Source organism: Dromiciops gliroides, chromosome 3, assembly GCF_019393635.1.
Source record: "Dromiciops gliroides isolate mDroGli1 chromosome 3, mDroGli1.pri, whole genome shotgun sequence".
Taxonomy (NCBI): Eukaryota; Metazoa; Chordata; class Mammalia; order Microbiotheria; family Microbiotheriidae; genus Dromiciops; species Dromiciops gliroides.
In genome coordinates, this window is record NC_057863.1 from 402462156 (window position 1) to 402488383 (window position 26228).

Here is a 26228-nt window from a genome sequence, read left to right on the forward strand (position 1 = left end):
AAAGAAAAAAAGAACCATCAAATGAGAACCAATTGCATCAGAAACATTTAAGTGCAAGTCAAACCTCTGATAAATACCATATGAATGGCCTGGACAAGTCACTTAGCATAAATGGTATTGTTCAAAGACACTGGACTTGGACTCAGGAAGACCTGGGTATAAATCTTACTTCAAATATGTACTAGTAGTATGACCCAGGGCAAAATATTTAACCTCTCTGTGCCTCAGTTCCTTAGCTATAAAATAATGGAGTTTGGATTTGAAAGCCTCTAAGGTTCTTCCCAGTTTTATTTATTTTGGAGTCAGTAAGAAGTGGTCATAAATGTGTCCAATGTGGAGTAGGCAAAACATAGATCCAAATGCTACCCAAGATATTTAATGACCATGTGGCCTAGAATAAATTATTTCCCTATATCTCAGTTTCCTCATTTGTAAAATGAAGGGGTCAAATCTAATGGTCTTTAAGGTACTTCCCCTGCTAAGTTCCTATCATTCTATGAACTCTCAGTGCCCGCAGACTACTCTTTATTACTATAAATTTCAATATTGGAAAAAGGAGTTTCCTCACTTGAGGTCTCCTACACAATGAAATCATATGGTTAGACCTAAATAAAAAATAATAACAAATGACTGAATGAATGCTGAAATAAACAGATAAATAAATACATAGATAGATAAGTAGGTATATTTTCAAAACTTTTCTGCTTGACATCCAAGTCCTTGGGCAATCTGGCCCCATTTTAGCTACCCAAACAATTCTCCCACAACTCCTGAACAAATAACTTGTGCCCTAGCCCTATTTCCTCCATAAAGCTGCCCTTGAATACTCAAATGTAGACTAATATCTCTCTACTTTGAAATTCTGTAGCATGTAGAGTCCATATTGCTTTATTTAGTAATTATTATTTAATTTTTTTTCACATTAGTATTCTCTCTTCCAATCAGTAGACTTTTGAGGCCAGACACTGTATCTTCATTTTTTTTTTTTACATAGCACATTTTAACATCAATTTTTTAAAACTTTGTGTTCCAACTTATCTTTCTCCCTCTACTCCCACCCCCTACCCCCCACCCACAAGAACTCAAGCAATTCAAAATAAGTTATACATAAGTAGTCATGGAAAAAGTCCCATCTGTATCTTCATTTTTATTTTCTTTCATGATATACAACCTGACATAATGCTGAAATTTGGCAACAGTGGGGGGGGGAGTGTGGGAGTGGGGAGAGAAAGGTACCAAAAAACTTGATTTATGCCCATTTCTTCCTGTGAGGAATATGTATAGATATGGTACCTAACTGATCAGCTCTTCCTCATTGAAAATCTTCATGTATTTGGAGAAAATATGCAAATTATCCCTTACCCTCTGTAGAATAAATTATACCGATTCATATATCATTGACAGGATCTCAAAGATTCTCACGGGAAATATTTTTCATTTCTTCAGTTACCTTTGTTGCTCTTCTCTGATCATTTCTCTTTCTCTCCCCCTTTTCCTATTTCTCTGCCTTTCCCTCTCTTTCTCCCTCTTGCTCTATATCTCCCTCCGTTCCCTTCTACTTAATACTGAAGTGATTCAAAAATATTTCTGAATAATAAAAACCATTGAGAATATATTACTTCCTATATTTTCTATGCCATACTTCAACTAAATCTCAGAATCATGACTATTTTTATGCTCCCCGCAAGGGCACTATGTTGCTGATTCATATTTAGCTTAAAGACCATCTATGACCCTGGGGTCTTCTTCTCTACTTGTATTTCTGTATTTCAGACTGCGTTTATAGTAAGGAGCCCCATGATCCACCAGAAAGCTGCTCCAGCATCTAGACACTTTTTGGATCAGAATCTTCTCTAAACTATAGCTCATATGTGCATGGATTTGTTTATTTATTGATCGATTTATTTTTGTTAGTCAGTTCAGAAGGTAGCACATGCTTAAGCTAAGGTATCTACTCTTTTTTTTTTTTTTGGTGGGGCAATGAGGGTTAAGTGACTTACCCAGGGTCACACAGCTAGTAAGTGTCAAGTGTCTGAATCTGGATTTGAACTCAGATCCTCCTGAATCCAGGGCCAGTATTCTATCCACTGAGCCACCCCAAAGGTATCTACTCTTTAAACTCATCTCTGGATCTCTTCACCTCACAACTCAACTCAACTCAACTTCACGCTCATGGTCAAAAACCCTTTTTAGTTCTTAGTCTTTATTATAACCTTCTGGCCAGGGCAAGTACATTCTCTAGGCTCTACCTCCGTAAATGGAAAAAAGAGCTGAGTAAAGCTTTGGTAAAATAAATACCTTTAACCCTCTCTCCACTCCTACTCCCAGTTCTATGCAAATGAGGACCAGTTGAAGATGACTAAAAAGTTGTTGAACTTTGGCCTACTTACTATCAACTACAAATCTCAGTTTTGTCTCACTCTGGCTTCTTTTCACATAGCTGAATAATGTACAATCAAAGCATAGCACCTTACACCTATTATTTTCTTTCACCCTGTTTATATGGGGCCATTGTAGCAATTGGGCAGAGTCTTTGGAAATTTAATTCCCACTTTCCATAGGATTAGCAATTCAAAGTAATTTAGTATAGTCCCTAGATAAGTATATACTTGGTGACTTCATCCCCATAACCAAAATAGATATTGAATAAAACAAGCCCTTAACATCCATCCTGATGAGAAGTTGCAGTCATTGCCCATACCCACCCAATATGACACTGAGTCATTGATAACTGCCCTCCAAAGACCACCTTCAGAATAGTGGCTCCCTGTCTAATGACAATATGACCAAGATTGTATTTCCTCCTGCTTATCAATGAGAATGCTGTCTCTGACAGAATCAGGAATAATCACATCTAGTGCTTGCAGTGAAATTGGGATAAATCACCTCTGGAGTCTATTGCATCCTCCTTGTCTATGTGGCAGATCATTCCATTGGAGAAGGAAAATCAATTGGTCTGGCATGATTTACTATTTACATAGCTGTATCGATTGCTACAATAGTATCTTATGTTCTTCTAGGTGATTGTAAATTGATTGTTTGATGATTTGTTCTAGTGTCTTCCCAGGTATTGATGTTAAGCTGACTGTAATTTCTAGGGTCATCCTTTTTCTTTTCTCTTTTTTTTTTTTTAAGAGACAGACCCAATTTTGCCTTTTTTCCAGCATTTATACTTCTCCTTTCCTCCAATTTATAGGACCTAGAGCTAGAAAGGGGCTTAGAGATTATCCAGGCCAGGCCTTCATCTTACAAATGTGGAAACTGAGGCCAAGAGAAATCAAATGGTTAGTCGAAGGTCACATAGCAAGTTCATGGATGCCCTGGAATTCATACCCAGATGTTCTGTTGCCAAATTCAATGTTTTTCTCATTACATTATGCAATATATCCAGTTTCTCTAAACTGTTTTCTTTTTTAAAACTATAAGATTAAGAGCTGAATCTAAGTACCCAAATGCTCCTCAAATACATCCTGTACTCAGATCAATAATGTCTGAAATTACACCATTAGTTTGAATCTTTTGACTTAAGACTTTATCCCTGTTGTAATTCAACGTTTACCACAAAACATAATATATGACTACACACATGTACACGCACACACACACATACACACGACTTGATTTTGTTTGATTCTGTACATAAATCCTTTGGCTGTGTACATCAAAGTCCTGATTATTTATATGTATGTGTAGAGAAAATTGGGTGTCATCAACAGAATTCACAATGCTATTCAAAGCTTGAGCCAACAATGGCTCAGTAAATTTCAGGTCAAGCTGCATAAATACCTGGAGCCAAGGACCTCCAGACAATATACTGTACAAAGTTTGTCTTCAGTATCCCAGCCTTTCCTTTCAATACCCCTCTAACTCCCCTCCATTGAATTTCTCCTTTAACATCTACCTGAGCCCACAATTCCCCTAGATCAAGCATATAGCTATGTTCTGCACAGCTTGATCTACAAATTTAGTGGTTAGATTAGGTAATCACTAAGGTTCCTTTGAACTCTAAATAACATCACTCACCTATGGCTAAAAGTGTTACCTGCTCCTCCCACCCTGGAGTATTTCTATTCTGTAAGGGGGTAATGAATGGCTTAACTAAAAGGAATTCTTTGATTTCTAATAATGGGAATTTGCATTATGATGGGATAGTAGTCTGAAAGATATTTTAGTAGGGCATCCTCCTTTTTTGTACTTCAAATCATTTTGTGTCAGCTCTCTACTCCACTTATGCATTCCATTAACAATTTTTTTGTTGTTTTTTGTTTGTTTGTGGGGTTTTTTGGGGGGGAGGGGGGGTTTGTGGGACAATGAGGGTTAAGTGACTTGACCAGGGTCACACAGCCAGTAAGTGTTAAGTGTCTGAGGTCGGATTTGAAATCAGGTTCTCCTGAATCTAGGGCCGGTGCTTTATCCACTGCTGCCCCATTCCATTAACAATTTGAGTCAAATAGGACTGTCCCTTTTCAGTCTAGAGAGCAGACTGGAAATCTTTAATGAACAATCCAGTGGATGACAGACCAACTTCATTCATTTACTCACTGAACTCCTATGGCTTTTGTGATTTGTGAGAATCTATGTGATTCTCACAAAAAAATTATGATGCAGGTATTATTATTATCCCCATTTTACATGTGGCCTAAGTAGTTAGTAATTCACTTACTTTTCTAAATATAGTAAGAAATCCATTCTACTTGGAGTCAGTGGAGACCTGGATTTTAATTTTACCCCCACCACTTAAAAGTTATGTGATCATAGGCTTTAGATCTTTATGTCTCAGTTTTTTCATCCATAAAATGGGGAAATATCTACAGTAGCTACCTCATATAGTCACTATGAGAATTAAACACATAATGTATATAGATTACTTTGAAAACTTTAAAGCACTATATAAATGTCAATTATCATCATCATTGTTATTTTAGACTATAAGATCTCTGAGGACAAGGACTTTATCTAAAGCTTCTTGTCTGTCACAAAACCATATAAAACTTGGTTTTTGTCTGGGTTTTTGATTTGGGTTTTTTGTTTGTTTTTTGGTTAACAAACTGGTTGCTGGGCTGCTTCATTCATTCATTCAAGTACAGTATAAATGGAAAGATCCCTGAACATATATTCAGAGATAATAAGTTCAAATCTGGACTCTGCTACTTGCTGCCTATGTGACCTTGGCTAAGTCACTCTTGAAAAAAGCATAGGATTTTGATAGGAGCAAAGAGGACTTTTTTGGCGGGGAAATAAGTGAAGTACCAGAAGAGGGAATCAACTTGGTAGATTAGAGGAACAGTGAAAATAATACTTTACATTTTTATGGCATTTTATAATTTTCAAAAGGTCCTTATGCCCATGATCATCTCACCTGACCCTAACAATATGAACTCCATGAAGGCAGAAACCATGTTTTTCCTTTTTTTTTTCTTAGTGTCCCTAGAACTTAGCACATAGTAAATGCTTCATAAATCCATATAAAATGACTGACACCATAAAGTAGAAAAGGCAAGTGCCATCACCAAATGATACCAAATATCATTTTGTGGGTTCTCATCTTTATCTTTTTTCAAGGCTTAGTTCAGAAAGCCTTCTCAGACGCCCCCAGTTGAAAGTGTTCTCTCCATCCTCAAATTTTCCTATATCATCTAATCTGGATTTTACCATTATCCCTCCATACCCAACCCAGTTGGTGGCAGGCTAATAAAACATAACTCCCCATCTCCACCCAGAGGATATATTGATGAGAACTGATAAGGTGACTTCTAAATTCATAAAGTACAGCCACAAGTTGACCTGCATACTTTTCATTCTTAGTTATGGCTGGTATATTCATAAGTATTAGGGGACTTCCCTTCACTAGATAAGTAAAGCAGTAAAGTACATTGTGTATTTCTGAGTATAGGAGAATGTAAATAGTGACAGTAGGCCACTCAGATTCATCTGTAGTCCTAAACAGAGAGGACTGATCCTTGAGTTTCATTAAAGCTTCAATTTATCCCAGAATTGGAGCGATATAGGACCCAGGGGTAGCTGCACTCTCAAAGTTGCATGTGTATCTTTGCCTAGGGGAAGGCAAGGACAGTCTCATTTCTGTGCTTGTATGCCTGGTGCCTAGCCCAACATCTGAAAAATAAGGAGTATTTTTTTTTTCCTTTTTGGAGACTGGGTATTCCTACTTGCTGGAAGTATAGTCCAATCTCAATTCTAATTGGCACAAAAGTTGTTCACCTTCCTTAGAAAGCCAAGTGACCCTATACTCCTGGGAGATCATCATATTGATGGTAAAAGGAACTGGATTTGCTGACCTCAGCACGTACTGCTCATGGACCACCCTCAAGTCCAGTAAACCAATAGATTTGAATGATGATAGCCAATTAGCTTTGAGCAGTGTGGAAAGGCTGCCTCTCCTCCAGACCCAAAGGAAGCTTGTGCTCACACAAGCTCTCAGGCACTCTCTTGGCCTGAGATTCTGTTTTCCCTTGCTCTTCTATCCTAGGCACATAGGTCTTCTGAACTTTTAGAGTCACATATTCTCTCTTTAATAATATTTAATATGTTTTAATAAATGCTTAATGCCCAAAACTGGTACTATAGCCTCTAATTTATAAGTAGCAATAAATTAGAAACCCCAGCTAATTTTCCCTAAAACTTGGGACAGAAATAGGGCAACCCCATATAATATTAAACGCCACACACCTGACTATGGAAAGTCCCTTTTGGGGGTGGGGAAAGCTTGAGTGAGGTGGTGGTTCTGACTTCTGGACTTATCTCTGTCCTCAGGTTTTAATTAGGCAGAAGCCACACCTCACGGGCTTATCTCCCTTACTTCTTAGGTGTGTCAGTCCTTTAAGTTTCTCAAGAAGAGTTACCCCAGACCCATATCATTATCAACAAATCAAAGTTGATTAAATTCATTAAGTGGTAAGTGATGTCACTTTTCCTCAAATCTCTACCCAGACTTTTCTGTATAATTCTATTATATACTCATCTGTGTATATGTTTTACCTTCATCATATTCAGTAGCATTGAACTCCTTGAAGGCAAATTCTGTGTCATTTTCTTTGTTTTGTTTGTTTTGTTTTGTTTTTGCAGGACAATGAGGGTTAAGTGACTTGCCCAGGGTCACACAGCTAGTATCTAGTGTGTCAGGTCACATTTGAACTCAGCTCCTACTGAATCCAGGGCCAGTGTTTTATCCACTGTGCCACCTAGCTGCCCCTTGTGTCATTTTCTTTGTATCCTTTGCACCTAGAACAATGACTTGCATGAAATAGAAATAGGCATTTAATGTTTGCTGGATGTTGAATCTGCAAAGTAAAGGAACTGGATTACTGAGATCTCTTTCAAACTTTCAATCTATGACTCACCAGAGGAACAGCAGTAGTAAAGCCCCTTTTGGTTAGGGGAAAGAGGGCAGGCTGGAGAACAGACAGAGACAGAGACAGAGAGGGAGAGACACAGAGAGAGACAGACAGACAGACAGACAGCAAATTTCAATAATCAAAAATAGAACTTCAAGAGTAAGTCTAGGGCCATTTGTATAAAAGTTCCCTATGTCTTTCCCCAGAGTTGTCCACTAATTTCAAGCAAACACACTCAAAATGTAATAAAAATCAGCTTATCTTTATCTGGACACAAAATCCATTGTAAAAGTATAGATAGTAAGTAAAAGAGATTTAAGGTTAAGTGATGCTAATTCACTAGGTCAGATGATATTAAGAAGAGGTAGGAAGTGTAACAAGGGAAAAATTCACCTGGTCCCAGTATTAACAAAAGAACAAAGTTCTATACTGGCAAATGACTCTTTAAATGGGTCAGTAAGCCTGATAAAGAGGCAACTAAAAAGAGGCAGGATAGAGTACTGGACCTGGAGTCAGAAGTGCTTAAATTCAAATCTGGCTTCAGATACTTACTAGCTGTGTGACCCTGACCAAGTCATTTAACCTGTTTGCCTTTATCCACTAGAGAAGGAAATGTTTCACAAGATCAGAAAGAGTCAGATCCTACTGAACAACAGCAAAAGCCTGAGAAGGCTCCAAATGTGCATAATTATATTCAGTTCATGGAAGCAGCACCTTTCCTTTGCAATACCCTGGCTGCTGCTGGTAGCCCTCATCAGCACTCTCAGATCCCATAGTGTCTGAGGATCTCCAAAGATCTTGGGCTTCCCCATTCCACTACAGCTTCAACCTACTATCATCCTCCAGTCCCTCCTTCCATTTGGGGAAAATTGGGCTTCCCATTAACAATAAATCATTCAATCAAGAAACATTTCATGGGCCAGACTCAACAGGGGCATAAACACAAACATGAGACAGCTCTATCCACAAGAGGCTTTTATTCTATCAGGGGAGATAACATGCACATAATTATGTGCAAAATATGTGCAACCCTTCTTCCTCAATTACAATTTGCTCAACAAGACACTGGCGCCAAATGCTAGCCAATCAGAATGAAGTATAGTCAAAGGGGCAGCCCTCTAAACTCCTCCCTTCTTCCTTAGAGGTAAGGCAGGACAGCCCTCTAAACTCCTCCCCCACATGACCAGCCTTAGGTCTCTCTCATCATGTGATCATGATTGCTGGAGATGGGGGAGGAAAGGAGCCCGACATTAATTGTTCCCCAGACATATTCAATCAGCTTTTGAGGGAGGTCCCATATTTTCCCACAGTAAGTACTATTATTATCTCCAATTTACAGATGAGTAAACTGAGCCCAAGAGGTTACATGACTTACTCTGAGGTAGTATCTGAGGCAGTAATTGAAATTGTCTTCCTGACTCCAAAGTCCAGCACTTTATCCAAAACGCCACACCACCCCTCACTTTATAATGTTCAAAGCACTTTCATGTACGTTGTTTCATCATTTTCCCAATGACACTGTGAAGGTTTAAAAAAGATATGACTGGGTTAGAACAAAGGGTACAAGTTGCTTAGCACATCACCCTCTATCTGTTCTTTCCTCCCCTCACTTTGGAGTTCCTAACACTCTTCTACTACAATTATTCTGAGATCATAGCATTTTTTTCCAACCACCTTTCCTTTGATTCTGGTATCTAGGACATGATTCAATGAGGAAAAAGCAGAACAGACATAGCCATTGTCCCTGAGTCCCTATGAATACAACTACCCACCCCGTCCATTTCCAATACCTTTAACCTTGCTCAAAGTAGCAAGGTGAAAACTCCTACTCATACCTGCAACACAAGGCCCTCTTTTCTAGCACCTGAAGCAGCTGAACAAATGGAAATTTTAAGCCAATTTCATTTGGTTCCTAAACCAGATACTGCTACACACACACACACACACACACACACACACACACCCTAACCAATGCAAGGTGGGGGTGGGGGGGAACCAACCTCCTTTTTGATCTGCTTTATCTCCTAATCTGAAGTCTCTTAACCATGAACCAATGTTTACCCCCTTAACTTAAAGTGGATATTCCCTTTAGAAAAGCAGCATTTGGCTTTTATGAGGCTTAGGAGGCTGATAAACTGGTCCTCCAAAATAGTCTTAAATGAACAATATGGTGTGGCATCCACTGCCTACTCTACAGAAACATTCAATTTCTACATAACGTTGTTACCCTTGCAAAAAAAAAAAAAAAAAAGAAGGCCCTTAGATCTGCAGGTGTGGATATAATAGAGCCATCTATGATGTTCATGATTTTTTTTTCTCTATTGAAAAAAGTTGTTACAAAACTCCCTTTTTTTCTTTCCAGTTTTGTTGTCCCTGGTTTTACAGAAAAGAGGGAAAATGAGTATTATCCAGCATTCAGAGGAGGCAAAGAAGAAAGAAGCACATAATTGGCAAATTCCTGAGAAAGTGTCACTCAAAACATGATGGGAGTCTCCAAGGAAAAGTTGCTTTCCTTTCAAAGTATTCCCATTAAAGAGCTTTGAAAACTTGCCTCTGAAAACTTATTTCAAGGCTGTGCCTTCTCTGAGATCTAATCAAGGCTGCACATCTAAAACTATATAAATTAACACTCTCATTAGGGCCCTGAATAGCTACAGGCTGTGTATGAGACTCAGTAAAACATCCCCATTTAAATGTAAATTTTGACATTCCACCCAAGATGGAGAAAAAAAAAGTCTCCCCACTGACGCATCAGGAAGGAAGAGTAAGGATTAAATATTAATTCTTTATGAAAGAAGACTTTTAAATCATGTTTACTTTTAGGCCATCATGACTTTGTGGCCCTATTGGTTATGTATTTCTTTTTTCCTGAGTGGAAGAATATTGGATTTTTAATTACCTGAAAACTTGAGATGGCATCTAAGCCCCCAAATTCTCCCTCCTGGCTACGGATAGTATGATTAAGTATAATTTGGTTAAAAGCACAGCTCCAAAGACTGTTAATTGACAGAAGTCCTAAAGAAGCTGGAGATAATCAAGCTGAAATGAAAACATATAATTCCGTTCAAAAATGAAAAGGAAGCCCTGCTCTGTATAATAATTTACAGCGTTAATAAAGCTAAGGCTCTTTGTGGGCTGACTGAAAAACTTCAATCCCTGCTCATACATTTTATAATCACCTGAAATTTTTTCAGGTTGAAATTCTAGTCATTTCTAGAATATGGTGAGGCCCTCACTTATGACCTTGACCAGTGATGTCCTCCTAGAAGAGTGGACAGTTTAGAACCTAATCTCTCACTAGGTAAATCTGAGTGGATCTAGTCTCCTAAACAAGACTTTAGGCTCCTTTGGAACATGTTTCTCCTTTATACAGGCTCTCCCCCATGCCTGAAATGTTCTCCCTCTTCACCTCTCCTTTTTAGAATCAAGTTTTGTGTTGTTGTTTTTTCAAAGTTTAGTTCAAATACCCCTTTCTATCTGTATGAGTCATATTCTGTCCTCTCATAGCTGCTGGTTCTCCCCCCTTCCAAAAAAGAGTTTGTTTTTAATTTAATTATAAGATGGTGGGGTGGGGTGGGTTCAAAACCCTCCTCTGACACATACTGGCTGTGTGACCCTAAGCATATCACTCAACCTTTCGGTACTCTAAGCATATCTAAGCAGAGAAGGTACTGTCTTGCATTGGTAGATGGAGTTTCCTCACCCAAGAGTTCTCTTTAACAAGGAAATAAAGCTGATCCCTTAGCTAACGCTGCAATAGGACAACTGACCAAGCAGGGCTCAGTCCTGAGCATGCAAACAATATCACCTATTTGGTTCCAATACATGGATAGGCCTGAGGAGGCTACTTTCATATACAGGCAACGGAAGGGCCTTTTTTCCTGTCATGGGGTTAGGACTATTAAAGTTTAAGCTAGCCAGCTGACATGCATTTTCTCCTTAAGAAGACAGACAGACCTTGAAGCAAGAGAGCCTCTTAGGCAGGGCTGTTGACTGAGTGGTTCCAGGTGGGTGGAGATGACTCAAGAGATCTGAGCCACCTCTTGCCCAACTTCCCCCAGCCCACCACCTGTGGGGAATGTTCCACCCTCGGGTAATCACCCCCAATAAGGGAAATTTCCACAGCTGGATGGTCACCCCATCTGTCCCTCCAATATTAGTTCTCCGTAAAAGTTATGACCTTTCTCCCATTCAGGGAGATTGGTATCTCAGAGAACCACATCTCTGCAACTATCTCCCCATGAGAGAAGTTTGACTTCTCTCTTGGTTTCCTTTCTCTAGCATCTACATAAAATATTATTTTATTCTAATTGGACTTGTGTGCCAGAGGGTATAATTCTTTAACGACGAATTCCTAAGGACCCCCACACTAACCATTTCCCTCGTGATACTTCCCATTTTAGAACTTGTATACATATCTTCTGACTGTGTCCCCTTTGATGTAGGAGGCAAAAAACCTAAGGCCCAAGCTTTAATTCAGATATGAGCTCCAAAAGGGAGTTAGACCCCAGTTAATGGATAACTTACAAGTCAGAATGCTAGGTTCTTGTAACGACAGAAATCAGTGCCCATAATGGGAACAGAGGGAAAGAGACCATGAAGACCTGAAACTATAACAATAAAGGAAAAGACAGGCTATAGAAACTTAGACTAGAAATAAATGAAAAATGAAGATGTTTTGAAACTAGCTATAGGAACCAGAGACATGCAAAAAAGGCCAAATTTGTTCCCAGATTCACCTTATGATATGTAAACCCCCAAAACACACCTCCACTGAAAAAGGTACCCACCTCAGGGGTTGGCTTAGGACCCCAGGAACTCCAAATTAGGATAAACCCTCCCCTGTACCTCCCCAAGTTGGAGATTATTATAATGAGACTGATACTCAATTTATCCATACTATAAATATAACTGTCTTTTCTTTCATTATTCGACAGATACCTCTTCATTATTCTGGTTCTCTCCCTGTGGTCACCCACAGTATTGCAATAAAACTTGGGAAACTGAGTCACTGAGTCTTATGATTCTTTTGGGATGACTCACGCAGCCCATATCACCTTGACTCCCTGAATGGTGACAAAAAGCTTTGTAAGTGACTGCTCAGCCAAAACCGGGTGTGCATACAAAGGGTACAGTCTTCAGCTTTCTTTCCTGATAACTTTTGAGGAGGAAGAATTGTTATAAGCCTGCAAGCAGAGGAAAAGGACAGCTTCTTTGGCTGCCTCATCTCCTCAGCTGCTACATTTCCATGAATTCATGGTACCTTAGGTGTTTTTCTTCTTTCTTGATCTTAGATGAATGAGTATCCTGAGCTAGTTTCGTAAAGACCACTAGTGAGACCAAAAGAGCAGAATATCTAGGCAGCCAATGAGAGTAGGAGATCCATGAAAGAGACCTGTGAGGTACTAACAAGAGGAGTCACAAGACTAATAGCAGCAGTACATGTGTCTGGTGAAGAGATTATGCAATAGCCTATGTAAAGATTGGAATGACGCCACCTGCTGGAGACTTACTGTAGAAGAGTTCCACCCATGAAGCGAAGGTCTTTGAGGGCAAGACCAGGAGTTTTTTCTTTGGCATCAGGAAGTGATGTGGGCTAGTGGGAGGAAGAAGGAAGAGACGGGGGCTCTGTCTGGGGCTCTTTCCTGAGGATTCTGGTGGAGAGCGGAGCTAGAAATGTGCTCTCCCTTTAATAGATAGGAATCTAGGCCTTTTCTCTCTCTCTTTACCAAATTCTTATTCTCCTTAATAAATGCTTAAAAGTCTAACTCTTGCTAAAGATTATAATTTATTGGCGACCACTCATTACATATTTTAGACAGTTTAGCTAGAATTTTAGCCCTTAACACCTAGAAGGGTGAGTTTCTTAACCAACCCCAATAAGGAAGCAGCCCAGTTTAAAAAGCGAGGAACTCATGTATTGGAAATTCCATACCCAGAAGTGAACTTAGTGGGGACTCCAACTTGTTGTTCTTTGTCCTTTTTGTCTCTCTTTTTTTTTTTTTTTTGAGGGGCAGTGAGGGTTAAGTGACTTACCAAGGGTCACAGAGCTATTAAGTGTAAAGTGTCTGAGGCTGGATTTGAACTCAGGTCCTTCTGAATCCAGGCCTGGTGCTTTATCCACTGCACCACATAGCTGCTCCTGTCCTTTATGTCTCAAGAAATCATGAGAGTGGGGCAAGTAGGTGGCACAGTGGATAAAACGTCGGCCCTGGATTAAGGAGGACCTGAGTTCAAATTCGGCCTCAGACACTTGACACTTAATAGCTGTGTGACCCTGGGCAAGTAACTTAACCCTCATTTCCCTGCAATTACTTTGCTTGAGTTAGATTTGAGACAGAGCTTTACAAAATCATCAGCCTCACTCTCTCCTCAAGAGTCATCAAAGTCCAGTGGCAAGACACAAGTCAAGAAGATTGGTAATGGTCCAGGATGCAGTGGACGGCCTTGGCCTTTCTAAATTAATGTCTTTCCCCGGGCCTCAGTTTGTCTGAGGCAATGTCCATTCAATGACTAAAGGCTAGGTAAAAATTGAGATAAAATATGGCCTAGTTTACCATCTCAAAAAATATCAGTATGGGAGGGGAAGAACCTCAGAGTTTCTGGCCAGAACAGAAAACAATTACTATTTACACTCATTCTCAACCACTTAAAACCTAAACAATGAGCCACAGAGACTTGGTCTGGGGCTATTATTGACTCTTCCTTGAAAGCAAGAATAATTGGGGTTTAAAGGCATAGTCAAGTAGCTCCATTTTTTTTTTTTCTTAGAGCTCATTGAAGTGACAAAAAGACAATAAACTCCAGGAAGTAATCCTTTCCCCAGTCTCCAGGTTGGAGCAAGAGGAAATATTTTGTAGCAACCACTTTGAGTCCATTCTCTCCTGGACTGATGAATATATAGATAAGAAGAGATAATGTTATATCTTCTCGGTAAAAATCCTTTAGTCAAAGTCAACAAATGTTACTTAGTTAATTGATAATGGGGAGATGTTAATTGGTTAAATGATTTTGTGAGAGGAGTGCATCCAATGGGGCCTCGTGAGCGACTGATAGTATCAGGAACCACAAGTTCTCCGGTAACCTCTAAAACCCTGAGGAGAAAAGTAGCCGCTGCTCTTGGGGTCCCCTCTAGCTAATGTGAATGCAGATTAGTGCGGTAAACCAGAAGCTATGTAAACAGTCAATGCTGAATAAAGACATATTAATTAGTCAATCTCTCTCTTTTCAACACTTATTGTCTGAACCACAAGGAGCTTATATTCTACATCTTCACAGATGAATATATACAAAATATAAAAAGTTACTAGTGGAGAAAGCTCTAATGACGGGATGATCAGGAAAAGTTTCATGTAAGTGATGTGGGCTGAAATTAGGGGTCAAATTGATTGTGAGTCATCCCAAAAGAATTATAAGACTCAGTGACTCAGTTTCCCAAGTTTTATTGCAAGACTGTGAGTGACCACATGGAGAGAACCAGAATATTGGAAAGGTATCTCTCGAATAGTGAAAAAGAAAAGACAGTTATATTTATAGTATAGATAAATTGATTTATCAGTCTCATAATAATCTCCACCTTGGAGAGGTACTAGGGAGGGCCTGTCCTACTCATTATAATGTTCTCCACCTTTGGAAAGTACAGGGGAGGGATTATCCTAATTTGGAGGTCCTGGGGTCCTAAACCAACCCTCAAGGCAGGTACCTTTTTCAGTGGAGGTATGTTTTTGGGGTTTATGTGTCATAAGGTGAATCTAGGGACAAATTTGGCCTTTTCTGCACAGCTCTTTCTGATTCCCATGGCTAGTTTCAAAACATAATGATTTTTCTTTTATTTCTCGTCTAAGTTTCTATAGTTTGTTAAGTCCTTTACTGTCTTCAGGTCTCCATGGCCCAGCTCCTGTTATGGGAACTGATTTATGTGGGTAGGAGCACCTAGCATCCTGACTTGTAAGATATCCATTAGCTGGGATCTGGTTCCCTTTATAGAGCTAATATCTGAATTAGAGCTTGGGTCTTGGGTTTTTCTGTTAACCCTTTTTTCACCTCCTATATCATAAGAAGCCACAATTGAATGGAATCTAGAAAGAAGGTAAAGACGACAAAAGGAGAGGATAAGGAGGAAAAGCCTTTCATTATAAGATCCTTTCCTACCTTTCCTTTATTCCCTTCCAGGTTTTCAATCCAGTGATACCAGCCTTCTTGCTATTTCTCACCTGTGACAGTCATCTCCTGACTTCATGCCTTTTCATTAGTTGTCTGTCCCTCTTCCACCCATACCTGGAATGCTTTCCTTCCTTACCTCTACCTCCTAGATTCTTTGGCTTCTCAGACTCTCCAGCCTTAAATCAAATCCTACTTCTTTGAGAGACTTTTACCAACTATCCCTCATTGTTGGTGATTTGCCTCTGAGGTTACTTCACCTCCTGAGTATATACTCTATGTATCTTATTGTTCAATCAAATGTATCCAACTCTTCATGACCCTTTGAGCCATAGCACACCAATACCATCCATGGGGTTTCCTTGGCAAAGATACAGGACAGGTTTGCCATTTCATCCTCCAATGGTTAAAGGCAAATAGAGGTTAAGTGATTTTCCCAGGGTTATATACCTAGTAAGTGTCTAAAGATGGATTTCAACTTCTCTTTCTGATTCTAGGTCCAGCACTTTATCCACTGAGCCATCTCTCTTTCATGCATGTATCTTAAATGTACATAATTGTTTACAAGTTATCACTTCCATGAGACTGATCCTTGGTAACAGGAACTAAATTTTTGTCTTTCTTTGTATCCTTAACATTCACTCACTCAGTAAACATTTATCAAGCACCTACTATGGCTAGGCACTATGCTAAGCACTTACCATATTGCCTGGTACATAGTAGATACAGTAATGCTAAGTCATGACAATAAAGAAATGCTAGTTGATGATAATCAAGGTGATTCAAGACATGAGACACAGTCTATGCAGTCATGGATGAGTCTGGCCTAACTCAGAGGTTTTCTACTTGAGAAGCTAAACTAAAGGACGAACACACCTGAGAAGTGAGGGGGATTGGGGGTGAGGGGGTGAAGCCAAGATGGCAGGGAAAGACAGTGACTCACCTGAGATCTCCCCAAGACTCCCCCAAATACCTTCAAATAATGCCATAGGACAATTCCTGGAACAGCAGAACTCACAAAAGGACAGGGTGAAATCATTTGCCAGCCAAAGACAACTTAGAAGAACAGCAGGAAAAGTCTATTTTACTGGGGTGAGAGTGGAGCACAGGTCACACCAGCAAAGATTTAACTCTAGCACAGGCCCAGACTCAGACCCAGCAAACCAGGAGCAGACCTTGGGAGCTTCTGAACCAGCTGCAGCAGTAACTTCTTCTGGAACTCAGCCCACAGATGGTAAATGGGTTGAATAATTGGCCAGAAGGAGATTATAGGGGTCTCTGCTAGCACTGAGGCAGGACTCTGTTGTTTTGCCCATACTCAGATCCAGGTCACAGTCGGGGGTGGAGGTCCCAGATGGGAGGAGCACAAGCACACAAGAGCTTGTAGCCACAGTGAAGCAAGACTATGTTCATAGTACCAGGGCAGAAAAGCAGGTCTGTGGTTGCTTGCAGACCAGACCACAGGCCAGGACAGTAGTAAACATACCTCTCCTTAAATCACACCATCTTGGAAGAACTAAAAACTTACAAATTCCTAGAAGTTTCTCAGAGAACAGCTGCTCAAACCCCCTGAAACTTGGGACAGTGTGCCTTCCACCCTGGAAGCAGTAGTCCACTTTAACAAAGAGTTAAAAGTCATGAAATTGGCTTGGAAAATGAGCAAACAGAAATTCTGACCCTATAAAGTTTCTATGGTGACAAGGAAGATTAAAATACACCCTCAGAAGAAGATAATAAAGTCAAAGCTCCTATATCCAAAGTTTCCAAGGAAAATATAATTTAGTCTGAGACCACAGAAGTGCTCAAAAAGGACTTTGAAAATAAAGTAAGAGAGGTAGAGGGAAAAATGGAAAGAAAAATGAGAGTGACGTAAAAATATCACAGGAAAAAAAAGTCAGCAGCTTGGTAGAGACACACACAAAAAAAAATTCAAGAAAGTAATACCTTACCAAATGGTAAAAGGTGCTGTGATGAAATAATGGGATTTAGCAGATACTCAAAGACCCACCTGGAGATTAATCTATACTGATTGAATCAAGTGAGAGTGATTGACTGCTGATTAAGCCTACTTCAAGTTAATTGAATTGTAATCACACCTGGCTATCCCTTAAGAAGGTATTGTTCTCAGAAGCTAGACTGTGAACTCAACTTGAGAACACCTTCAAAACCAATGGATTTGGATGACACCAACCAATCAGCTTGAAGCAGTGTGTAATGACTGCCTCTGTTCCAGACCTATAAAAAGCTTCCACAAGCAGCTTACTAGAGAGTTCCTGATTAAAGCAGGTTCATGGAGGAGGACTTGAGGAAGAACCCAACCAGGCTGGAACTCTAAACTAGATAGACCTTTTCTTAACTTTCTGAACTCCATGTTAATACCTGTATGCTTTAACAAATGTTTAATTCCCAAAGACTGGTGCTGAAGCTTCTAATTTAAGGTGATCATACAATATAGATTTTAAACATAACAGTACAAAAAGCCAATGAGGAAAAGAATACCTTGAAAAGTCAAATTGGCCAAATGGAAAAGGAGGTACAAAAGCTCTCTGAAGAAAATAACTCCTTAAAAATTGGAATTGAGCAAATGGAAGCTAACGCATTTATGAGAAATAAAAAAACAATAAAGCAAAACCAAAAGAATAAAAAAAAACCAAGGCAATGTGAAATATCTCATTGGAAAAATAACTAACTTGAAAAATAGATCCAGGAGAGATAAATTGAAAATTATTGGACTATCTGAAAGCCATGATAAAAAAAAAAAAAAGAGCCTATACTTCATCTTCCAAGAAATTGTCAGGGAAATTGCCCTGATATTCTAGAAGAAGAAGGTAAAATAGACATTGAAAGAATCCACTGATCCCCTCCTGAAAGAGATCCTAAAATGAAAACTCCCAGGAATATTATAGTGAAATTCTAGATCTCTCAGGTCAAGGAGAAAATATTGCCAACAGCCAGAAAGAAACAATTCAAGTATTGTGGAGCCACAATCAGGATTATGCAAGATCTAGGAGCTTCTACATTAAAGTACTGGAGAGCTTAGAATATGATATCCTGGAGGGCAAAGAAACTGGGATTATAACCAAGAATCACATACCCAGCAAAACTGAGTATAATCCTTCAGCGGGGGGAAATGGGAATTCCTTGAAAGAAAGGACTTTGGGGCATTCTTGATGAAAAGACCTAAGCTGAATAGAAAATTTGACTTTCAAATATAAGACCTTAGAGAACCATAAAAGGTAAACAGGAAAAAGAAATCATAAGGGATATTAAAATGTTAAACTGTTTACATTCCTACATGGATAGATGATACTTGTAACTCATACGAACTTTCTCATTATTAGGGGAGCTGGAGTATATTTAGACAGAAGGCACAGGTATGAGTTGAATATGAAGGGATGATATCTTTAAAAAAATAAACTTAAGGGACCAGCTAGGTGGTGAAGTGGATAAAGCACTGGCCCTGGATTCAGGAGGACCTGAGTTCAAATACAGCCTCAGACACTTGAAACTTACTAGCTCTGTGACCCTGGGCAAGTCACTTAACCCTCACTTCCCTGAAAACAACAACAACAACTTAATGGGTTAGAGGAATGCACTGAGAGAAAGGGAAAGGCAAAGGTGGAATGGGGTAAAGTATCTCACATAAAAGAAATAAGAAAAAGCTATGTCATAATTTTTTTAGTTCCTTTTTCTTGGATTTTTTGTCTATTTTCTTTCACAACCTGACTATTCTAGAAATGTTTTTGCATGAATATACATGCATAAGTTATATTAAATTGCTTGTGTTCTTAAGGGAGTGAGGAGGAAGGGAGGAAGAGAATTTGAAACACAAAGTTTTAAAAATTGACATTAAAAATTGTTTTTACATGTATCTTGGGAAAAAATAAAATTCTAAATGAATGTGAGGGGGAGATAAAGAAAAAGAAGTAAGGGAGATAAACCTGTTAGGGGTGGCTGCTGCCTGAATGGGTGCCAGGAGATAGAGATATCTTTAGAAGTCAGGACCACCACCCCTCATTCAAGGTTTCCCCACCTGCAAAGGTAACTTTCCATAGTCAGGTGGTCATGTCATCCATTCCCCATACCCCCCACCCCACCCAATCTGTCCTCTATAAAGGCTTTAGCCTCTCTTCCAGTCTAGGAGGAGGATGTCTCAGAGAAAGATGTCTTTAAGTTATCTCCTCCCTTCAAGGTGAAGACTTTGACCTTCCTTTTTGTCACTTTCTCCAGTGCCCAAATAAAAGACCATTTAATTCTAATTGGATTGTGTGTGAAAGTTGCAATTCTTTAAAAAGGAATACCTAAGGACCCCCACCACCTATTTCCCCCCCATGACATGGAGATATGAGATGAAATGTACTGCATGGGGAATAATAAAAAAGCCAGTTTATTAATATGCATGCATGTATTTAGTGCCAGAAAATTCTGGCTCCCATGATATTTGAGGATTTATCTGTGATAATTGGCAGATATATTAATGAAGGTTCAAAATTTCTAAGGAACAATAAGAAGAAGTGGTAAAATTTTTAAACCTGTCTATAACCCATAAATACTGTATCCTGTCTCTCTGTGAAGGTAATGACCAAATATATGGCATTCCACACCAAAACCAAGAGCTCAGCTGACTGAAACTAATAGCCACAATTTAAGTTTATGTACAAATATGTAATTTTCCTAAATGAAAGATTTGAATTGTCAAAGTTTTTTTCAGTGCCTTACAAGATTCTCTTTAATCCAAGAGTTCTCCCTCAAAACTGTTTTTAAACCAATATCGTTGAAAATTTTAATTTCTAAGCAACTTTTCAGGAATACTTGTTACCTGGAGCAGAGGTTTGTGAATTCTAACACCTGTTTTAATGTCTATGTCTCAATAAAATTGGTTTCCTTTGCAATCCTACATATTCTAATTTGCACATTTAAAAACATTGTTCTAAAAAGAGGTCCATGAGCTTCAGACTGTTAAAAGGGTGCTTCTCACAAAAAAAAAGTTAAGAAAGTCTGACCTTAAGGTGGGTATACCTGCATCAAAGTTTATCTATCTCTTTGATAAAGTTCATAGATGCTTAGAGATAGAAAGAACATTCAAAATCATTTAGATCAAATCCTCATTTTGCCAACAATTAGAACAGTTACACACATTGCCCAAAGCCATAGAAATAGTGGAAGTTTGGGCATTTGAACCCACATCCTCTGATTCCCCATCCAATACTCTTTCCACAGTAATGAATAGAGCACAAATTTTGTAGCAGACCTAAGACTAAAACCCAGGTTTCTCTATTTCTACTATAGGGCACTTTCCACTATACTGCTGTGCCTAATAATGAATTTCTTATTTCTATCACCCATGCCTGAAGTTTTAAAGTCCTTCTCAGTTCTTTTTTATAGTGCAGAGAAAAGTTTCACTGTAAGGGAAATAAAATGGGGTAGGACAAGAATTCTAAGAGAAGAGGTATATTTTGCATATATGTAGTAAAGGGAATTGCTCCCCATGAAATTATATGAACTCCTCCTTTTATAGTGCAATGTAAGGAAGAGTTATGAAATACTGGGAAACTTCAAAATTTAATTAAAACCAAGTTCATTCCACTGAAGTCCGCTTACAAATTATAGCAAAGATTAATGGGCGATATCAAACCAAACTATTTGTGCAGGGCTTGTTGTGCCATAATTTATGGGAACAAGAGGAAAAGAGCAAGATCATTGCCTTAAAATAAATTTATTGCTCCATAGACTTAGCAAAACTGTAATAATAAAAACCCTCTGGTCAGCTCTGCCGGTTGAAGGGAAGCAGTAGGCAGGATGGGTATGGGGCATCCAGGTTTGATGACCCAGCTATAATCAATCAATGGATAGGTAATGAGTACCTACTATGTGCAAATCCCTATGCTTTTTATATTCTTTTTCTTTTCAGGGCAACGAGGGTTAAGGTACTTGCTCAGGGTCACACAGCTAGTGAGTATCAAGTGTCTGAGGGCAGATTTGAACTCAGGTCCTCCTGAATCCAGGGCCGGTGCTTTATTCACTGTGCCACCTAGCTGCCCCAAATCTCTATACTTTTTGATATATTGAATACAATCCCTGTTTTCCAAGAACCTCTGCCTTACCTGGGGAGATAGGAACTTCATAGATGAAAAATTGACTAACAGTACATAGGATAGGTACCGGAACCTGTGTGACAATACATAGGAATTGGGAGGGGATTCAGAAGCCATCCAATGATCATTTTATAGATGAGGAAACAGTAGCCCATGGATCTTAACTAATTTGCCTAAGGCTTGTGACATTGAAATAATTACTAGAGACACAAGTTTTGAAGAAGCTTATATTAACTTATCAATATTATTATACCAATAACAGATTGACCACATATCTCCCTAATTTCTCATGGTCCCAGACTACATGGTAAAGGAGTCAGAGAGAGAGCTTCAGCATGCCAGTTAGCACAAGCAGGAGAAAAGCCCCTAAAAAGTCTATGTGGTGTATTCTAAGAGTTTTTAGACTTTTTTGATAGAAGCAGGTCATTATACATCAATAAATGCCAATTGATTCATATCCCTTGAATCTATTGGTTGGCATGATTGGAGGTAGGCTATATTAAAATGAAGTCCAAAGTTGACATCAGAGAAAAGAATGCAAGATCCTCACTCAAGCTGATTAGGGCAAGGTCCATTCATCTAGGCATGGTTTGATCTCATCAGTAAATCCCTGGGCTATCTTGAGTTTGACCTAGATAAGATTTGATGAAGTCTCTCAAGGACACTGGACTTTCTGGAGGTGGGGCGAGAGGAGGAAGAACTAAAAAAGAAAGATCTCAGGGTCCCCCAAGAAATTGATTATTAATAATTATTTTCTCACAGACCATACAAGAAGAAGAAATAATGATAATAATAAGAGTTGACATTTATATAGCACTTACTTTATGCTAGGCTCTGTATTAAGTGCTTTATAACTAATTTTCTCACTTTATCCTCACAACAACTCTGGTACTATAATTATATCCACAGAAGAAACTGAGGCAACAGAGGTTAAGTGACTTTCCCAGAGTCACACAGCTAATAAGTGTCTGAGGCTGGATTTGAACTCAGCTCTTCCTGACTCCAGGCCCAGCATTCTATCTATTGTGCCTCATCCAAGCTAAAATCCTATGACTTTAAGTGCACTTCAGTGCACTCCAAATCCAGCACTCTTCTATCATGCTAAATAACAGACACAGACACTTGAGAAGTTAAGAGGAAGCTGAGGCCACTTGTGAGCTTGATTGATCAGGATAGACTTCAAGGAGGAAGTGGCACTTGGGTTTGGCCTGGAATGAGTAGGATTTGAATAGGCCGAGTAAGGAGGATATTGGGCAGGGGTGGCATGCAAAACACAAGGGGCAGGGAGTGGATGAACATGGTTACAGTATAATGTTTATGAAGGGGAATAGAGGAAAGTATGACTAGGGGGATAAGCTGTGGCCAGAATTTGCCCTTTTCCTTTTGGCAATTTAAAAGCATTAAAGGTTTATGAGTAAAGGTGTGTTATGATCAAAGTGACATTTTAGGATATATAATGTGGTCTGAAATGCAGGATGTCTCTCAGAAGCCAGAGACTGGCAGCAGAGAAACAAAGTAGGAACATTTTCTTTGTGCCCAGATTTGGAAAACGCATCCCAGTTTTCTTTTTTTTCCTTTTTTTTAAAGTACCTGGACTACTGCTTCAAGTCATGAACCTGCTCTACAAGTGATTTTGCCAACAACTTGCCACCCATTACTTAATGCAGAGCAATGCTAATGGCCCAATTACCAATAATTATCTCTACCAAGTTTTCCCTAAACCAGTTGTAAACAGCACTGCCTTTCAACTCAGACACTGGTAGGTTACTAAAGTATTTGGCACATGTCATTGGATCACAGAATTTAGATTAGGACAGATCTAATCTAACCTTTTCCTATGGTCACATAGCTAATAAAAGCAAAATTTAGTTCCCAGGTCCTCCTATTCCCATTTCTCTGTGAATAGCTATAGTCCTTTATTTCTGAGAGCTATATTATACCAAACTATACTACACCAGGACTTAAACTTTTTCCACTTGTGACCCCTTTTTGTCCAAGAAATTTTTACATGATCCCAGGTACATAGGTATATAAAATAGGTATACAAATCAAACATTTACTGCCAAATTTTTGGTGACCCCCACATTCAGTTACACAACAAATCCACAGTTTAAGAAGCTTTGTAATATACCATCCATGCTATACAATACTATATTGTACTACACAATGCTTTACAATTTGGTAACCTATACTACGCAGAGTTATTCCTGGTAGCCTCTAAGTCCCCTGAGAGCAGAATAGTGTCTCATCTATATTTATTTTCCCCTCCAATTACCTGTAGGCTATGTATAGATTTAGCTTCAAAGACTTTTTGAGCAATCTTGAAAGTTGTCTATTACTGACATATTCCCCCTGTACCCCAGCTTAGTTTAGGCCTGTAGAGTTGATTTTCTTATCAACATTTTCCATTTTATCTTTCATAATCTTCTTTATACTTTGGTTAATAATTCAGATGATTAGCCACAGTCGCGAAAGTTACCTCTTTCCATCTTCTTCCAAATTTTTAAATTATCTTCACTTTTATATTCAGGTCATGTATTTAAAGTTGTGTGTGATATAAAATTATCATATTAACCCTTTGTTGTTTTTGTTTTTTGGTGGTTTTTTTTTTTTTATCAAACTATTTTCCATTTTTTCCATTAGTTCTTGCCAAATAGGGGATATTTTTTCCAAACAGCTTTGTTCTTAGGATTATCAAACACTGCTATTAAATTAATTTATGATTCTTTTTGTCTAAATCTATTCCACATTTTTTTCTTGTTTTTTTTTTTTTTAGTGAGGCAATTGGGGTTAAGTGACTTGCCCAGGGTCACACAGCTATTAAGTGTTAAGTTTCTGAGGCCAGATTTGAACTCAGGTACTCCTGACTCCAGGGTCGGTGCTCTATCCACTGTGCCACCTAGCTACCCCTAAATCTATTCCACTGATATAATTTCCTATTTATTAACTGTCACCAAATAGTTTTGATAATGACCAGTCTATGGTATGATCTGATGTCTAGGATATGCTGTTATTCCCTTCATTCCTTGTATTTTTCCATTTTATTTCTCTTAAGATTTTAGACTTTTAGTTTTTCCACATAATTTTTTCTTGTTCTTTTGCCTTGCTCTCTAAAGTAACCTTCTGGTGGTTTGATTAGTATAGTACAAAGTCTATAAATGAGTTTAGGTAGTATCATCTTTTTATTTATTTTATTGACATGGTCCAGTCAGGAATGATGAATTTCCTTCTAATTATTTATCTTTAGCTTTTTATGTAAAGCATGTTTTGTAAATGTACTTACAGATGCTTTCAATGAATTCCTCATAGGTTGACTTCCAGGTATTTTACACATTTTGTAGTTAATTTAAATGGTGTTTATTTATCATTTCTTCCTGCTTTTTGAAGATTTATTTTTGTGCCCTGATAGTTTACCAAAGCTATGATTATCTCAATTAGTTTCTTTGCTGATTCTAGGTTTGTTTGTTTTTTCAAAGAAAACTATTATGTTGCTTACAAATAGGGATAATTTAATATCTTATTTGATGATATGTATATCTTTCATTTCTTTCTCTTATTGCTTCTACTAGCATTTTTCTAAAACTATGTTGAATAGTGGGGAGATGGTATATCCTAAATTATCCTTGTTTTTATTGGGAAAGCTTCTAGTGTTTCTCCATTGCAAATAATGCTAGCTTTTGGTTTTAGTTATATATAGATTGTTAAGCTATAGATAGATGTATAGAGGTATGATGCTGTATTTTTAAATGATTTTATATTCCTATTATTTTGGGGATTTTTATCATAAATGAGTATCCTGTTTTGTCAAAGGCCTTTTAATCTATTTTTATGATAATACAATTTTAGTTATTTTTCTTTTTAATGTGAGTATATTCATTGTTTGCCCAAAGTTAAACCATCCTTACAGCCCTAGTATAAATCCAACTTGCTAACAGACAAATGGATGTGAACTAGATAATACAGTAAAAGGAATTCAGAGTTGGTTGAATATTCAGACCCTTAGAATACACACTATGTAAGTTGCATCTACTTGGAAGGACTACATTGTCTGAGGGATCGCTTTTTGGCCATTTTCCCCCCAAGCTTGGAATCAGGTAAGTTCTTTACCAAAAAGCCTCAGGTTAGTTTCCCTGTAACTTTCTGTAATTTTCTGTTCCTGTCTGAGTACTGCAGTCTAAAACCTTTAAAAGAGAAAACTACTTCCAGTTATCTGAGGTTAAATTCCAGCTATATACACACTAAATTTTTCAGACACCTCTCCCTACATAAACACTTTGGAAGATTTCCCCTTTGTTTGGTCCCCAGGCTTTGCAGAGGTCACTAGAACTTCAGGTACACTAATAGGATCTCCTAAGTCTCAGTTGGCTGCTTAACACAACCTATGAAATGTTCTCCACAAAAACTTAAAGAGCAGTAACCCTATCTTGGTCCAGAAGATGACACTATTCTTCACACCAGGCCTAGGCCAGAGACCCTCTACTATTCAATAATAGCCTACTAGATTTTTGTTCTTACCATGTCCTGCCTTAATTACAAATCATGACCTCACCATTCATCTAACAAATTTTTCCACTCCTGGGATGTCTTTGTTACTAAAAAAAAAAAAAATCTTCTCCCTAAT

The 26228-nt window shown here is 38.5% G+C and overlaps 1 long non-coding RNA gene across 1 annotated transcript in view; it reads left to right on the plus strand.

Moving 5' to 3' along the window:
- LOC122746512 overlaps positions 1-9829 on the plus strand; it is a 30272-nt gene extending 20443 nt beyond the window's left edge. The window contains exon 3 of the long non-coding RNA XR_006355547.1: positions 9715-9829. This is a non-coding gene — a long non-coding RNA (uncharacterized LOC122746512). The remainder of the gene's footprint in view (positions 1-9714) is intronic.
- Positions 9830-26228: the final 16399 nt, after the last annotated feature.